This window comes from Rhopalosiphum maidis, chromosome 2 (genome assembly GCF_003676215.2).
Source record: "Rhopalosiphum maidis isolate BTI-1 chromosome 2, ASM367621v3, whole genome shotgun sequence".
NCBI classification, from domain to species: domain Eukaryota; kingdom Metazoa; phylum Arthropoda; class Insecta; order Hemiptera; family Aphididae; genus Rhopalosiphum; species Rhopalosiphum maidis.
In genome coordinates, this window is record NC_040878.1 from 39,925,144 (window position 1) to 39,945,795 (window position 20,652).

Here is a 20,652-nt window from a genome sequence, read left to right on the forward strand (position 1 = left end):
GTAGGTGATCATTTCCTTGGAAATATTTTTGTTTTCAAATAAATATTTTTTAATTTGTGTTTCTGTTGAAATAACAATTTCCTACCAATATTGGTCCAAAACATATGTGTCTTATAGTATATTTTTTATACGGGAATAAATACTTTACATTTTAACAATTAATACTAACTATGATAAATTTAATACAAAGTTGATGAATAGGCATAGAAATCGTTTTGCCAAACATTCCAATAAAATCAATTTAATAAGAAATATGGTTCTTAGGAATTGTAAAAAAATTAATGCTGAACTACAATATTACTTAATGACTTTGAAACCAATGGTGTATGTATTAGTTTATATTTAAATGTGAGGTTAACAACCAACCTTCATTACTGATTTTTGTTTTAATTGTACTTAACAATATTCTATAATATGAATACAAAGAAAACATATTATTTCTAGTAATATTGAAAAAACTACCATGAAACACACTTTTAAATGTATTTTTTTTTTTGTTCCTATCAACTTATTTAAATTGTAATTATTTAGAATAATAATTTTAAAAAAACAGTTAAATTTTCTGAAATATTAAGAATTGTATTTTTTTTCAACAAATTATTTTAATAAGTTTATCTAGAGTAAGCTAAGCTTGTATTATATTTTTCTGATAAAATTGATCAAGGCAATGTTGTTGTTAAAAAAAGTGAATTTACTCTGAAAATGATTTATATTTATGTATCAATAATGGCATCATTTAACAAAATTGTTGTAATAAGTGTTAATTTAAAGACATGGTTTGTGGTTAGTTAGTTTTTAATATGACCAATATGTCAGAATAACAGAAAATAATTTGTTGGATGTCACAAATAGTATAGGCAATTCATTAATTTAAATCACTTAAATTAAAATAGGGTATTTATACTTTATACCTATTAACAAAAATTATTATTTTTAACAAAAACTATACGGAATATTATAATTTTTTACTTTAATCTTATACATTTATAGATGAATCTCTTTCAACTGTTTGTTGAAATATTTAATTTTTCCATACTCCTTAATACTATTTCTTTATTTTTAAATGTTTATAAAAAATTCTAAATACTCTAGTCTGGAATGCTTTATTAAAAATTAACGTACATATTTCCTTATGAGCTAGTCAAACTATTTGTTGTACGTAAGCTTTCACTTATGTCAAAATGTAGTTTTCTACAAGATTTTTAATTGTTACATGGATCCAATTTTCAATCCAAAACATAAGTAGGTATATCGATTATCTAAATTAATTATTGTTGTTCTTTCATTATTATTTTTCCTAAATTAAAATTTATCTCTATTGGTTAACATTAATAATTAAAATAAGCCATTTATCTTACCTAACCATACTGTTTTTAGAATAAATACCTTATGATATTTTATTTTATACATTGAACATCCACTATTATTTATTGACTATTATATAATTGCTAATTCACTTTCTAAAATTAGATTTTACTAATTATTCAGCACATAAACGCACTCTAACTTTACAGACTGTGTTATTAATTGTGTATTTAGCGTAGTGCAATATTGAGTTTTGTTAATATTTATTCTACCTACTGTATATCTAAGTCAATTTTTTGTACGAAATTGTGATTTTAGGTAGAGATGGTTTTAATATATTTGTACGTGAAAAACAACATTAATTAAATAAAATGTAAACATATTGATTATGTGTTATTTGATTTATAATAGATTTTTTGAATCTATTGTGAAAGTAACTATTCCTTAACATCCTAGTCCATTAATAATTTAAAAGAAAAAATCGGTTAACTTTGTTATTGGCTGTTAAATATTATACAGAGCGCCGTGTCCGTCATCAGAAAAGAAAAAAAAGAGAAAAAGCGTTTCCTATTTTTATTTAACAAAGAACATTCTCAAAAATTGATAAAAAAAAACTTACAAAAATCTATGTATACATGATGTTTTATTTTTACTAGTCAGAACTATTCATATAAATAAGAATTAATTGTTCTTTCGAACTATATATATAATATATAGACGTATAGTAAATAATATACACAGATTTTTGTGTAATAATAATTAAATAAAAGTCAAACAGTTATACATTCCTTCGGTGTAATAACACTAAAAATTTTTTTTAAAATACATATTTTCTCATGTTAGATAAAGCTCTGATTTAAAATGATGGTATCTCGTCTATATCTATGTTTAAAATAATAGAATCATTTTGAGTTAAATAACTAACTGCAGATGACGCGAAAATAATAGCACCCAAGTATCATAAAACAATAGTTATAATTTTATTTTATAATACGTATTAAATCACATTGTAATTTATTGGTTAATTAAATATTTGACAAATGGCTATTTTAATATTATTAATAAGTACCTACCTATATTCTGCTTTGAGAAGGTTTTTCACACAATTAATAATTATATTATTATTTATTTATTTTAAAAATAAAATACTATACACAATACATATAGTATTGATGTTGAGTAGATTAGGTACAATATTTAACACTGGAAAATGGAAACACAATACCTAACACATGTCCTGTTTTGATGAAGTCTTCTAGTCGAAAAATTCAAGAATTATTGAAAATCAAAATCAAACTATTATTACTGTTTTAAAATCACTAGCTCCGCCACTACTAAATGTACTAAATACTTCTCTCTCACGATCTAAAAATCATAAAAATAATTATATTTACTCTTATTTTAATTTAGATGCGTTATAATTCCCCTAGTAATAATGGATATAAAAACGTTTTAGTAATATTACTATGCAAGATTACAAAAGTTTATTTAGAAATACCTACTTGATAGCATAGGCGCAACTAGAGCTCTATTTCTGGGTGGGCCTAAACCTAACCTAACCTGGGTCAGACCAAAAAACTCGCGACATACTTTTGCTGACCGACCATTCGCGGTTGGCTCAGCTAGAACCGGCAGCATCGCCAGATGCTCGGCCGGAGCAGGCAGCGATCGGGTCTCGCCGTCGGATGCAATAGTATTATTTTGCATGATAATGAATATAATGATGCAGTATAATGTCCGTTGATAAAATTATAGTTGTACGAAAAATGTATGTTTAATACTTTTAGAAGGAACAGAATAATAATATGTTAGACGACGTACCTATTCTTCGTAACAATAACACTGCAGTAATGAATAAACTGTGCGACAGGACGACAGAAACAAATATTATGTATTTCAACACTAAACACATAGTTGTCAGTAGCAGCAGTAGCAAGCTAATAATAATAATTTATAATTTATAATTTATATGTATCCGAAATATACATTTTAATTCTAATACATTAATACAATAGAACCTCGATTTATCAGTCAGATTTGTTAGTACCAGGACAAGAACCTTGATGGATAATCGAAAAGACGGTTTAACGAGAAACGACAATTTTTTTTTAAACATACAACATGCATATTAATTATTCTTTTTTCAATAATTATGACTGAATTTTCAGAACAAAAATACCCACAGTCGTAATTGTAACTAAGTTAATTTAATTAATACTTCTAATGTATAGTATTATATTATGGCAGACAAAACAAAAATATGATTCAATTATGTTGTAGGTAGACCAGCAAAAATAAGTACCTACCTACATCTAAAATCTACTTAAAAACATAACTTTTGACCGTTGTTCAAATAATGGAAAAACTCACTAATTATGTACATCTGAAAACATTAAATTATTATTAAATATTTAATTACAATAGTTAGGTAGGCCGTAGGCATTATTTACGTTTGAATCGAGATAATTTATTCTGTTTATTCTTACATATTTCCATAATCGTCTTTTTAGATTGTAGTTCATTTAATTTACTCATATACATCTATACTATAGGTATATTAAGTTAATTAATAATAATATTAATATAAATAATAACCATTCAAGACATTATTACTTCGTATAATTTGGTATGGTATTACTTTTCATACAAATTTTGAAATAGTTGATAAAGTAATATTTATCAATCTGTGTGTTATCATATTATTCATATTAACCCAAAAAAATCACACAATAAAACGATTGCACTATAGTGGCATAATATTGATAGATCATAGATTAATAATTATTGCTATAATTTTAACATTTCCATAGCCCCATATCTTCTGAACGACTGAACCCATTATCATAAATCTATATATACTATGGTTGGCAGATAAAGTTCAATAAATAGAAATCTATTTGTTTAAATTTTAATTTTGATACATCAGAATTTCAGAGAAATTATCTGCTATATTTAACTCCATTATGTTTCGCTGATACACACACAACACTGAAAAAGGTCATATTATTTCTTGAATGCTCAATAGTCAATATTGAACAGATACATATCTACATTCCAAATCTTGATTAACTTTGAAATTGCTCATTTTAATTAAAAATATGTACAAAAATACAAAATTGTGCTAGGTATGTGTTTTAATAAATTTTTTTTAGAATATACTATGATAAAATATTAAAATATGTGTAATGGTTTAATGATTAATGATTATCACATATAACATTATAGTCAATTTTTATTTAGTTATTATCTAATCGAGTGTATACAATTGTTTAATCAGTTTTTAAAAATTAATAACTTGATATTAGATAATATAGATGATACACTTAAAATAAATAAACATTTATATTTCAATTGGTTTTGTACTTAATTCACATTTTTAAATACATGAAACTCAAAAATAATTAATTTTATTATCTCATCTTCTTCAACTTGGTCAAATAATTTCGTAATGCAATTTGAAAAATAAAACGTATCTACCAAGATAATAAAATTATTAATAAAGAGTAAAAACCTACACGCATCAACTATCAAACTGCGATAGGTTGTATGTATTTTTTGTTGTTATTTTATAGAAGAAAAGTATTCAAAAATTGTTTTACGATATTAAAATATAGACAATGGATAACATTCTTTTCATATTTCAGGTCTTGAATATATTTTAGTAGGAATTCGATTAGAATTCGAGTAAATAGTGATTACTGATCAAAATTCAGATTTTTTTTTATATAACCTAATATTTAAATTTTTACTTAAAGGCTTTTCTCAATAATTTTATACACAGGATATTTCGATAGATAGGTAAAGTACTTTAATTCTACTAATTCATTTATAAGTAGTTCTATCTATCGCTTAACTTATAATCGTAATACAAATTCGTACTTTGAATAAACTTTAATATTATATTTTTACCTATTTCTTCTCTCCTTGTTTATTTATGCCTTTGTTTTTATTTATAAATATTAACTATACTGATTATAATAATTATTACAGAGGTATTTCATTTTATATTTGTGTATAATTCGTTGATTTAATGATAATGCTAAAATGCTAAAATATTTATACAGATTCAATATATAATATTAGTTAGTCTGTCGTAGTGTACTTACCTATGAGTTATCGTTATAACTTATAACTTATAAAGTTATAACGAATAAATACGAATCATAATTTGATTGACATGTTTAGACGTATAATTCGATCACTTAGATACATTTAAGTCTCTTTTTTCAAGAGGGACTTGTGTCGAGGAGGTAAGATAATGTATTGCTGATAGGTACACTTGAAAAAAATAAAAATGACTTCCTGGCTACGTCATTGTAACCTTTATATATTTTCACTTACCTATAGATAATTTTTTTCTTCAATGACATGAAATTAAATTATCGAGTAATCGCAACTACAACGGGCATCTGGTGTTCCGCGTCCACTGTATAAAGTTAAGTGATGAAAAAAAATACATACTATTTATTGCAACAAAGATTTATTTATTTTATTTACTTTCCCAACTTAAAACTTTTCTACAATAAATTTCGCCAACGGGCTTCAAAAACTGTACATAATTGAAAATACCTGATTGTTGTTTTCACATACAAACATAGCGAACAGATTTAAATCAATTTTATACGTCGTGCTAACAAAAGTTCGTACCTAGGTTGTATTGCCCGCGAGGAACGATAATGATCATTAATAAAACACGTATATTATGTATGAGCAAACTTTGGCCGAAAACTACTAGGTATACCTACCTATACCTAAGTAACGCGTGCCACTTTGGCACCGTTTGGTGATTCTTGGATCGATTCAAAGACATTCGGTGTTAGTGCCCCGACTGTCTCGTTAAGTCACGTTGATAAAATCTTAATGAACATACACATTTTATTAAATTTATTAAATTATAATATATTTGAAGGGATTGCTACAACGACCTGCAGATAAATTCTGCACTTTTTTAACTGTAATAAATACGATAATATAATTCTTTACATTTTATCTTACCACGCCAATTACCAGTAATTGTTTTTTTTTTTAATTTAGCATAGCTTTCATACACTAAAATATTTTGGTACCTACCTATTGGTTAAAGCGGTTATAGTGGTTATACCCAATTATCTGGGTAGAACATTTATTACATTTACATTACCTATTATTGCATACGGTTTTGTGAACATTACGCTTTATATTTTGTTGGGTTGGTAAACTGTCAAACTGGCTTCCGTAAAATTGTGTTGTAATATACCCACTACAATAGATTGGAATAATTATTTGTAGGAAACATGTGTTCAAAAACACTCAGAAACGTTTAAATTGGTTGCCTAGGCGCAATAATTGAAACTGACGAGTCGTTTTACTAACTTTTAATTATTAGTTATTACATATTTACACATTATTATCTAATGAGTCTAAGTAAATAGTCATTTTTTCAATAAAGTAGTTTTCATTATAATAATATGATACTTACTCATATTACCTACCTAACAAAATCGTGTCATCAGCTGAAAATCGCTGCACTCTAAAGACACAATAACCAATATCTAAGACTTATATTTTTCTTTTTGACTTTTAATGTGATTACATTTGCATAATAATATTATAACACCAAACAAGTTGCGACATTTTGTATTTCTCTGTACGTTGAAACGCGTGGCGTTAACTAACAATAATATGAAATAATAATTACCTGATCGATAAACGAGACACTATGAGTGCGATGGCGTGGTATAACAAATTTAACGTATAATATCTTATAATATAAGAATAACGATTCATAGCAATGATAAAATGTATTTAATCAATATATTTTATATTAGATGCTATATTATTGTGATTGATGCGAAAATACATTCGTCAAACAAGAAAATAATCAGAAAACAAATCTAAACATATGGGTATTCAAGTAATTCTGATGACCACCTGTCTTAAATTGTACATGAATATAGCTATAACATGATAACAATATTAAAAATTAAACTTAGCTTAAGAATATGTGTGAAGGGTTTGCCTCATTTCCTCAATTAAACTCACCGCTAAACCTGTCACCCTCCCCAAAATTTTAAGACAATTTAAAAACACTAACAGTGTTCTGGTCTCTTTTGTACGCACGTATCATGTAAGAAGTATAGCATAGTAAACGTATTAATGTTTTAAATTGTGATAAAGCATAAAGATAACTAAAAATAGCTATGAAAAAAAAATTATATTATAGGTACCTATATTATACTAATACATCATGCATCATACTAAAGTTTAGTTATTTCTCCCTTAAATAATAAATTATTAGCCACTCCCTCCCTAAAAAATCTGTAATGATTCATCAAAATATTTAATTTTTCATATTGTGCATTCAGAGCATAGTAATTGGCCCACGATGCCTAGTAATAATTAAGAGTTATGGTTTAGATTTTTAACTTATACAATATATTATAAATATATCTAATATATCTAAATGATTATTTTAATACTAATGTCAATGAAGAAACTAGGTAAATCTGAAAGCTTCCTTTTCATATTATTAGAATATAGTACAATGTTATAGAAACGGTAAAATATAAAAAAAAATATTAATGACACATCCATACATTCAATCTTGATTTTACTTATTTTTTATATTCATCATGATATGAAGGAAAAATGAGCAGGTAGCAATATCTGCTACGCCTGACTTGAAGCAGAAAGTATGCAAATGCGCTGTATCTAAGACTAAACAATTGTATGTAGATAATAAAAAATGCATTCAATATACATGGTGCATGGTGCACAGATAATAAATGTTTTTCTATATACCAAAGTTTATATGATAAAAGTTACGTATATAATATATTATTTATCGTTGACCTACCGCGTATGACCGCAACAAATAAAACTATTATATTTATTATTGATAATAATAATAATAATTATTATTATTATTTTAGTGGTAGCTACTAGGCAGGTTTATCTATATAAAAAATGTCCACAGCAGTCGCGGTCGCATTTGTATTGGTAATAATCGACGGGTGAACGATATTGACAGCTTGTAAATGTATAGCAAACCATTATCGTGATGTTACATTTCTGTATTATGGATTTGACCCAAACGTCCCAAACTGCAGCTAGGGTACTATAGTCGGAATTGAAATAAAATTGCGTTTACAATATTATACGCGCATGAATGCACGATGACAATACTGAAGAAGACAACCTAGTGAAAGAAAAAATGAGAAAAGTAGATCAAACGGTCATCGCGTTAAACATGGATTGAAACTGAACGTTCGAAATTTCGAAAATCATGTGTATAAGTATAGAACTCTACTATACGGCAGTTAGTTTTTTTTATAAAAAATAAAAAATATAGCCTAATTTCGGTTGCACGCTATTTCCTACACATAGAAGTTGGTCTAGAGTGTCTTGAGATGGATCGGTTCAGAGGAAAATCAAAACATTTACACATCGTAGACAAGATGAAAACTAGATTGATTTATAAAATACGATTACTACTTAAAATACCTACACAACGGTATTTAATTCAACTGCTAAGTGGCGATATATTCTATCGACCAGTGACCAGTCGATAATAAAATTATTATTTTTCTATAACTGAATGAATAAATAAACAGTTGTATTTTAAGGATGTCATGTAGTTATACGTATTTAGTTAGTATATATTCATTATAAATTAAAACGATAGGTTAGGTTAGAAAAATGAACTGATTACTTCAAATATTTGAACCGAACAACATTTTTTATAGTTTGGTTAAAATCAATATTTTTTTTTACACACTTACAGTATTCTATTTATTGTATATTTTGATAAAATGATAACTTCTTATTAAAATATTACCTAATAAAATGTAAATGTATGCGAAAGAAATTAAAATGATAAATATAAATCATAGATTTAAATCAACACCAATTATGAATTGTTTAAAGTTTATTAAATTAAAAAAAAGTTCAGTTTGAATTTTATTTTTATTTTGTCTTGAAAATATACGGAGATCGTTACATCAATATCTAGTCGAATCGCCTACAAAATTGTTAAAGTTAAATTAAATCAAACAATTTTTTTTAGCTTATTTCTAAAGAAAAAACTTTTTAACGAATTTTAATAATGAATAATTTGCAAAGCGCTAATTAAGTCAGATTCTTAAGTATTGTTTAAAAGTATTTATATTTTTTTGAAGAAATATTAGACAATCACAGTGACAGCTATTATATTATGTACGTGCATACATTTTGTGCGAAATACTTTTTTAGCAAAACAGTATTTAACTCAACAACAACAACAACAACAACAACAACAATACGATTATAGCACGAAAAAGTTGCATACAATTACAATAATATTATGATATTATATCTTAATATACCGTTAAATAATAAAAATGTATAATATATTATAATTTTTTGAACAATGCGTATTTTTTGACCTCCGTGGGACTGCTGTAGACTAATAACATTAGTCACTAGCCGCGATGCACACGAATATGTTATATAGGCAGGTACTACCTATACTGGTACTACGAATAAATATTTCAAAAGGATCGGTGCGCGTACGTTGTTAATAAGTAAGTGCGTACGGCCCAATGTGTATAGTAGCTAGCTATATCACGAGGTTGTTTTTCCTCGCGACCTTTGTCACGAGAAAACGAAATAAAATACGCGGCGGCGGAACTCTAAATAGTAAATCGACTTTATTCGAGATCGATAAGGGGAAAAACAAGGAACCCCCGATTGTAGAACAATTTCAACGCACGGCTGCAGGTTTAATACATATAATACACATATACAGCTACGGTGAGTAGGTATACATGACCCATGGTATATACCCACAATACTAACACCGGCATTATAATAATGGAAAATAAAAACGTATACCACGGCCGACCTACCTATACACTATGTAGTATAATATTTTGTACATATCTGCGATGACCTACGTGTATATAGATTTTGAACATTTACCGGGGCGAGTAACTATGCGTATAATATTTCAATGTACCTATATGGAAATATACGTTGCATCGACGACGCGGCCAGAAAAAGAAAAAAAATTATAGAAGGCAAATCGGCAATCGCTTGTTCGACGGTTTCTATAAAATTTGACGTGCCCGTTTCCTGCAGCGGAGAGGGGAGGTGGCAAACTCAAAATTACTAGACGAAATTTTTGGTTTATTTTTCGTTCGCTGACCGTTTAACATCGCAAAACAACCAAAAAAATGTTTAATCGTTTTATAATTAAATTTAATTCGATGTTTATTTGCATAAATTATTACTCGGACCCGGTTGATTGCTTTTTTCCGTGCAGAAAACCTATAATACTTATACTATATATATGTACGTGTCTGCGGCCTCGGCACTTCGCGTTATATTATTTCGACGACATGCGTGGTCGCCGTACTACGCGCAGACCGATATTTTTACGTTTCGTACGATTCGCGGTGCTGTGCCATAACAAGGTGCCACGAAAAAAAACAAATAACCATCGTCTCGGCACAAAATGCACCGAAACTCGAGTGGTTATGTCGTGTATGTGTGTGCACATGGTGGTTGGCCGTGTTTCTCCGAACAGGATCTGAGGAAAAACGCATAAAAACCCCTCCTGTATTTGCAGTATATTATAATATAATAATATCTAATAAAAGTCGAGCCGCGCGCGACGTTCGTGTCGTATGTGTACGTCTTACATAATATAATATTACGTTTTATACGAACACGCTAATGTGACGTACTTATACGTAAACGCGAATACACACGAAGAAAAATAATAATACTTGACTAGTCAGGGAAGGAACACGCAGAGAGACGGGAAGAGGATAAAATGTGCAGGACACCGGCATTGTTAGCCGTCTAAATATAAGTCGTACTTTACGTTCGAACGTATATAATATCATGATGCTTATACGATCCGTGTAATACGAGTCGGAAAACAGAAGCATTTCTCATTTTTTGCGAAATATTTTTAGCAACGCAAATCATAATATATTATAGTACTAATATAATGCGTATAATACTATTTTAGGTACGAATCAGTGAAAAATTTATAAATTATAATAATATCAAGTATAAACAACGCATCAGTTAAATTATTCGTCAAAGATCATGTGAATAATAGGTTTCAAGGTTTGATTTGCAATTAACCAAAAAACGTCCGAAAACGATAAACATTTTTGACACCGGGCCATTAATATTTATACCAATCAAGTATTGTATATACTTCAGATATTTATACTAAATGTTTTGATGGTAAGTAAATAACATTAAAGTTTACATTGCGAGATTAAAGAACACCGGCGAAGGCAAATCAGAAAATATACAACACGTTTCTATTTTCTATATCATTCCTCCACATTCCTCAATCATTAAATTTTAAGTTATCAGCTATCTTTGTCCGTTTGAAATTGTTGTTATGTTCGTAGTACGTTTTTTCAAATGACGCGGAGGCCGAAATACAACAATAAGTGCATTATAATACAAACGCGACTATGTACCGTGCTTAGCTCAGGCAGTGGTGCGTTGAAGTGATGTATGCAATTTGAAAGCAATATCGATTGTTCAATGTTCGTCACACATTCCAAGCGGACAAAATTTAAACGAATAAACCGGTTAGTGTTAACTCGTATTACCGTTCTAAAGCCGGGTTAGGGTAGATTAAAAAGTGTCATTAGAGCCGTGTCGCGTAGCAGAATCGAAGATTATCAACTTTTAGGTAACCCGTTACCGACGTTTTGTTATGCCTACACATCAAATAAACGGAACCACGGCAGGACCCGCGGCGTACCGGTGTAGTGGAAACCCTGCTCAACGGTATTATGTCATGGGATCACCGGAGAACAGCAACTGTCACCGCGGGAACGAGACGGTTGTGTACCTGTATTGCCTATCCAAAACGCCGTGTTAAAATATAACGTAACGTCATTCTATTATAATAGTATACTGTACAATAAATAACGTGTCGTAGAAATAAATAATAAAAAAAAAAAAAAACGTTTCGTTACGATGAGTTGCGGGTAAAACGGACCCGACGTACACGAAAATAACAGACGTCCGCGTTTACCGATTTCACGATCGCCTAAAATATAATATTATACCTACCTACTGTGTATATAATACGACGCGCCCTCGTCCGCCCGAACATACCCCCTAATCGAATGCGGATGACGAGGGACCGCCGGTCCCCCGGTCGTTCTGAAGCGAGAGACCCGCATATTATATAATATGATATACGTATATTACGTATTTAATATTACAACGTATTGAACTGACCCGAACGCGCCCGCGCTCGTAAATCGACAGAACTCGCCCGCTTCTATGTACATATTATTATTATTATTATTATGTATATATACCACTGCCGTTATTATTATATACTCGCAGTAGAATATATGATACCGTAGTTGTAGTATAATATATATATATATATTATATTGATGTAATAATATAATATGTCAATTCGTCGTTACTCGTCCGTAATATTTTTACGTGTTATTAAAATCGGAAATAGGATTTTCGCGTAGTATTCCGCAAACCGAAATAATAACCGTAGTATATAGGCAAATCAATACGGACCAATTTTTGTACGAGATTAATAAAAACAATTGTACAGACAGAGAAACAGCAGTGTTATACACACGCGCGTTTCCTTTACGCGGGCGCCCGTCGGATGGCGGAAAGTTCATATTCGACGCTGCGGCGATAAACAATATTTGCGCATAATAGTTCTATTACCAAAGCGGCTCGACGCCAGGCGCGGATCCAACCTACATTAACGGGAGGGGCGGATTATAAATATCTATACATATTTACTATTTACCTACTGGTAAATACGGGTATGTATATATATTTATATACATTATATACATATGCAATAGTACTTAATGCAATAATTTCTTATTATTAATTATTATGAATACTTTAAACGCATGTTATAAAAATAAAAGACGAAGATTCGTGATTGAATAATATAACAATATATTCACATAAGATAACGCAAAATATTAAATTTAAATAACACATTTTGATACATCCGACGGGGAGGGGGGCTACCTACCCCACTTGGCGCCTGCTCGACGCCAACCTATACAGCTATATACCAACGTTTACTACTTACTGCGGTGGTTCTAAAAAACATGGTTGATAGATTGTAAATTGTTATTAAAAACACGACACCACTATGGTATATCATACGACGTATACAGAAATCGGTAAACCAGCAGTATTTTATAAGACCGTTAGCATAACATGTTCAAGAATTGTAATCACGTTCAAAAAATAAATACGTAGTTATGTGTATTTATTATATGTATGTATATATATATATATATATATATATATATATATAGAGGTATATGTTTATTAATTAGAACAATAATAGTAATTATTCCGTGTAAGTGACGTTTTGTAGTGCTACACGAGTACATAACACTTCGATATCCGGTCTCGATCATTGTATTATGACGTATACATTGTAATTATCCATAATTTCAATAATTCAGTGGATTTATAGCCAAATGCATTATTTTTAGCTTATAGTGAAATGCAAATTTGATAACATACCTAGAGTTTGAATTATATAGCAATGAATTACATTTTGCATTTATATGGACATTTTTTGTTTGTACAGTATGGATCGGTGTTAAACTCGCAACCCTAATTACAATAAAATGGGTGTGGACATTACGTTGATATCCACGTGGATAATATTCGTCATAAATTAAAGTGAACCAGTTTTTTTCGTTCTTGTTCCTGTTAATAATATGTATGGGACTTTGGTATTTGTTGATCGCGGTTGTGTACAAGTAATAATGGTGTGTTTCAGAGAAGAGACAGTTTTAAAAAATGCAATAGATCACATTTTTTTTTAATTTCAATCAATATATTTCCCATAGCAATAACGAAAAATTACACTCAGCAAAATTTTGGAAGCTAAAAATCACCATATTGCTGTGTTGCTTGACAATTCTTTTAATCGTGTCTGATTCACTTTCCAAATAATGGTCTTTGAGACAATGTGAACCTACGCCTAGTGCATTATTTTTACGGAGACACAAAAAGTTGTAGTTATTAATGTGCTTCAATCTCGAATGATTATCGGTCTGAAGAGGGTAATTACATGTTTCAACTTTCAACGGATAACCGACGAAATCGACAGTGAGCTCTGCAAAAGATTTAACAATGATTTCAACAATTGCCTGAAAAAATGTGTATGGGTTATAGTAATATGCATATGATATTTTGCTATTAAATCAGAATACAGAATAATTAGATTGATATTGTAATTAAACGAATATTTTTAATTTCGTTATGGTTTTGGATGATCTATTGGATATCTTAAAAGTCCGTCTTCTCTGAAACATATACGGTACACGAGCTGCGGTAGGCTTGATGTTTTTAAAACGTTAAAAAACTATAACCGTGATTTTTTTTAAGACTTTAGCTAATAATACTGTTTTTTTTAGGGCAAACTTTTTACGCACACAGATTTATGCGTACAGTTAAACCGTGTACCTACACAATGAGCGCGGAGGTGCATTCGGCGGTGCGCGGTGATAGGGGGTGTAGGGGGGAAAAACAGTTGGTGAATACTAAATACTGCAACATGAGTTTAAATATAAACATAAAATGTATTTGACCGACTACCGGCTTTCAGTATTTTGCATAATGGGACGTGATCGGAAATTCGTTAACTTTTATCTATACATTATTACACGTACATATAATATAATAGCATATATATATACATGGGGTGAAAAAAGTTCATCGTTTCTGTATTCTCTATCCCCTCCCTATATTTCTTTTAAATACTTCGAAAACGTTTATATTTTTATTTTACGGGATCGACGACGACCGTGGCCGCGCATTTTATCAATAATAATAAAAAAAAAAAAACACGAAACTATAGAACTGCATCGAGAATACATCCGTCGATAAATCTTGGTGTCGTACAGCAGCTGCTAACTCGACGGTATGCCGGGTATCATTTTTCACTGGAATCAGTTTTTTAAAAAAAATACTCAAAATCCCTAAATAATTGTTATATCAACGCAAACTATTACGGTGATGATATCGATTTTTGAGTTTTCGAAATAAATATAATTTATACTCCTGATTGTATGCACTTAAACCAATTGCAATAGCAGTTATAAATGTGTTAATATTATTTACCTTTTTTTACATTGTTGAAACACGAATTAGAATCTATTAAAACATTAGCATGTAGTTAAGTAAAATCAAATTCTCATTACATATTTTATCGCATTAAACATACAAGTATTATTATGATGTTATCATGATGTCGTTGTATATACTATGTAGTGTAACAAATTACAACTAAAAACTATACCAGTTGTGGACTGTGTTTTGCATAATTTCGTCATCACTAGTCGAAGTATAACATGTAATAAAATATATTTCTATGGAATCGTTCATATTAATATATATTAGAAAAACTACCCTATAAAACATTTCGGTAATTACATTTTTTAAATTTCCAGTTACAGATCAACAAAACAATAATAATATAAATAAAATAAATATTTACGTTATTTTATATTATTAAAATTATAGTTGGTGAAACATGAAAAATATTACTAAAATGTATTGCTCCCAAAATTCCAGCGGGAGGACAATTACTCACTCTGCCCACCTCCCTAAATATAAGCTTGGTTGTATAAATCGGCCGTATAGCACCAAAAGTAAAATATTTTGAAAAATTAAATTATGTGTAAAATACAGTAATATGCGTCATACTTAATTTCACAAGTTTCAGGGCTCCTGATAATGTTAGCATAACAAATAATATCTATTGAATTAAATCCATGACTAAAATTATTCAAGGAAAAATTGTAATTTACAATTTTTTAACGTAATTTGAAAATTTCAAATGTGTATAAATGCCACTAAAGAAACTGAAATATTTTTTTTCAAAATCAATGATAATAATATAATAAATATTTGAATATCTACGATTAATAACTTTTTGAATTGTAACAAAACTGATTTTGTCGAAAAATTGTGCGTTTTATAAATATTTCTGGTTTCTATAATTTATTTTTATTTTTCCTGCTTATTTTTAAAACGATTAGGGTTTTTTTACCATACACTATTGTAGTATTTTGAAAATTGGAACATTTTCATTGCTTCAAAAGCTGATGATTGATACCAAAACAAAAACCCATATCATTGTATACAACCTGCAATATTTAAGTAAGTAACGTACTACTCAGAATCTAAAAGTGATCTATATTTCCATATTGTGATCTACAGTAGGTAGGTATTAAACATTGAGAGATATGTAAACAAAGTAAATAGGAAAAATATTTTAAAAAATAATTGCTTATAATATTATATTGTTACAGTCTTGCCGCCCAAAAAGGCGTGTAGATACAATACTTCACAGTTCACACACATATAAATGTATATACATACATATATTTAGGTACCCAGTGATACGTATTGTAGTGTAATAACGAAGAAATATGTAATTCCGACGAATAAAAATAATTTATTATGGGCGAAGAAATTTTAAAAAAAAAAACCTCTTACCGACGTACACACGCGATAGAAATAATAATAAACAGGATAAAAAGGTGTCTGTAATTCACACGCATGACAAAAAACAAGTCCGTCCTGTCGTCGTATATAATAAGCGACTCACCTATGGTAGTATGCTCATTAATAAAATACCATCTTGGTGATGGTGTAAAGGGCTGTTTCACACGCATTCATATACTACGCTGTACATACATACCGCGGTATACGTGAATATTATATACAATATACAGGATGTTTCATCGCTTCGGCCTCTACAGTGAACAAATAACATTTTAACAATTCGTTTTACGGATTGAAGCTATCATTATTTTGTTTTATATTTTTCGCCGCGTTTAAAATATAGTAAAAACCATACGATTATTTTATGATTTGTATTGAAAACACACAAAAGATCGACAAAAAAATATTCGTTCTAATTATCATCATTACCCCAATGCAAGTGGCGTGATTATTATCTCTCTCAATTATGCATGAGTAGGTACCTATTACACAATATTATATAAGTAGTTATGCATATAGTTTTATTTTATAATTTTCCGTGAGTACCCGAGGGTTATGATGATTTAAATTTTAAATCTATATAGACTATAATATAGTAAGTAATATGCTTTAATACTACTTTTACCATTTTTTTAATGTTTGCACAGGATAGTTAAACCTGAAAATGTACACATTTTTGAGACGATTGAACTAATTTTTGTACGACCCGGTGAGGGCTATAGCGGTTGGATAAAATCTCAAACGTGGCGAAGACGTTCTTGGTTAGCCGATGACTTAACAGCAAAACACTCAAACTCGTACGTTTTTTGCGAAATCTTTATCGCACACGCGACTGCATCCATACGTGTTGTGTACGAATAACGATCGGTAACCACGTCGATATTATATCTGATCACAGAACATCTGATTATACGTGTACTATGCAATAATGGTCTACAGCTGAATTCGGCAAACCGCCGAGGTTTCCGACCGACCTTTGCGGCCCCAACGACGGAAACGTGCAGCAACGTTTCGAGTCGAAACCGCGTTTAGAAAATTGCCACGGGGGCCTGGCGTCACATCGGAATCGCCACGTCTAACGAGTTTTTACAAAATAAATTACACGAAAAATAAATCATTTGCGGTGACAACCGTCACACGAAACATCCCGTGTATATACACACTATATATATATATATATACCTACGCGTATGCTACGCTGTGAACGATGCACGTGTGTACGTTTGTACGTGTGTGTACGCGAGTGGGTATGTGTGTGTGTGTGTGTGTGTGTGTGTGTGTGTGTGTGTGTGTGTGTGTGTGTGTGTGTGTGTGTGTGTATAGTATATATATTGTATACGAGCACCGGTATTGATGTCCCTATACGCGCCCCCGAGAGAGAGTGTGTGTGCGCGCGCGCGCGCGTGTGTGTGTGCGTGTGTACACTAACCTACCCCCATCGCCGTACCGAGCGTGCCGTCGAGTGCGTATACACACGACATGGCGCGGGGTGGAAAGCGGTCGCGTCCCTCCCCCGCCCACCACCTGACTCGCCCACTCAACCAGCCGTTCAACCCCTCGAACACAACCACTCACCGGCGTATACCGGAGCCCACTGGCTCCGTCTCTGAGAATTCGATTGCTTATCCGCGCGCGCCGCCGACGACTACTGCGGCGGCGGCGGATCACTGCAATAATACGCAGTACTAGCGCAAAAGTATGATATTATTATTATTATATTCCACTGCCAATATATTATTATTATTGTTGTTGTTGTTGTCATCACCGTCATTGTTATCGTTATTCAAGCTTCCTGGAAACGGCGTCAGATTTTTCGGATCAACGACCTACAGTTATACACGCATAACGTCACGTTAGATGATTTGGGTACACACATATTATTATTGGTTCAGGCCAAGCTAACCGTTCTTTTCATTAAAATCGAAATCAAAAACATCAAAACCGTCATAGTTACTCGTTAACGTATTGACGTGAATTATTTGAACATTAAAAATATTTATAAGCTACGTACTAACGAATTGTACAGCATTTTATGTAAAAACTATATTAGTTATTATACAATATTATAATTTATAATATATAAGTACGTTAATATTACCTAATCAGGGTCCGATCGGATTGTTAAAGTATGATAACTATAATACACAGTTAATATATTAGATACTGAAATAATTTGTCATTTTAGTAAAACGTTTCAATTTTAATAATAGAATGCTGATCATAAAATTAAAATATTAATGATGCTACGTATAGAATCAAGGAATAACGTGAACATATTATAATAATATATCAGTACCTATCGTATACATTAGAAGAAAGACATTTTTGGCATTTTTCCAATAATTTATGTGAACTATACTGATCAGCGATCACTGAATGTCTATGGTATCAAACATTTAGAAGTTACATAGTCAATATGGCGATAAATGTGTGGATGATCTGTAGACCGATTTGATGACATTGATGAACTAAGTAACCGGGAGTTCATGCTCTGAAATATTGTACTTAGTACCTACGCTCCGTAAAATGTTTAACCTGTGCATTTGTGATCAGCTAATGTTTACCAGCGCTGCATTGATAGTGTTATATCGGTGCACTACAGTGTTGGTTAAATTATTTTGTCATGGGGGGATGTGAAATAAAAATAAAACAAAACTTAATACATTAACATTATAGTAAAATATATAGACATAAATTTAATTGTTATAAATATTAAAGAAAAAAGTCACGGGGGGATCTATCCCCCTCACCAACCCCTCCCCATCGGTTTGACCGTCACTGGGGCACTATCGTACACCGTAAGGTCTGCAGCTCAACACGCTAATTTATGAGTGCGTGTATAACAGATATTATGAGGTCGATGTAACGATCCAATAGTGTAGGTTTAATACGATTATTGAATTATGTATATTATTAGGTCACCGAGATCGATGTCATCGTACGTATATTTAATAGAATTCTGCAGTTCGATTTGAAACGGTTATATTTATAAACACGTAAAGGGAAAAGCTTATCTTATTATCGAAACATTTTTTGCGCAATAATGATATGTGCGGATAGTATACGGGAAACGTGCTAGTGCATATCGGCTTGTGAAAGATTTAAAATTATTTTTATTGTAGATTTATATTTCAATGGTGTCTTTAATTATGTCTACATGGTGGCGTGTACGGCCTACGGGCTAAACGTCGATCAAATAAAGGAGAAACCCGATTCGTGTTAAATACAGTGCTTTTTTCACGACTACACGATAATTTATAATAAATATAGGTTTCAGAAAATATTTTCCTATGAGCACAGGTGTTATATTGTGTTAGTTGCAAAACAATATTATAATATTAAAAATACAAACTAAAATAACAGAATATTAAATCGGACAAAGCGCACGTAAAAACCGAGGGTTAGGTTAGGTGGTGGTAGCAACGGACGGCGTCAAGTTCAACTGTGAAATATTAATCTAATATTGTATTCTTTTTTCACATAAATAACGCAGTAAGTATAGATTTACAAGCGGATATTCTCCAACTTGGCTTAAAATATACAAAACATCTATTATTGTGACATTGTTGACATATTTTTTTTTTAGACATCTGATCGGAATTTTTGGGCTATTATATTCTCAGCCCTTTTTATACGTTTAAATATATGCATACAATTTTTATACCACGTCGATGCATATAATAAATGGTTGCGGGTATAGCTATAGGGGTTGACCGGAGTGGTCCCATATACACAAAATGCATATTATAATATATGTATGTGCTGTACGCTTTCCGTGTTCGAAACGTTGTAGGTACCTGTACAATATTGTAGTAAGACGTA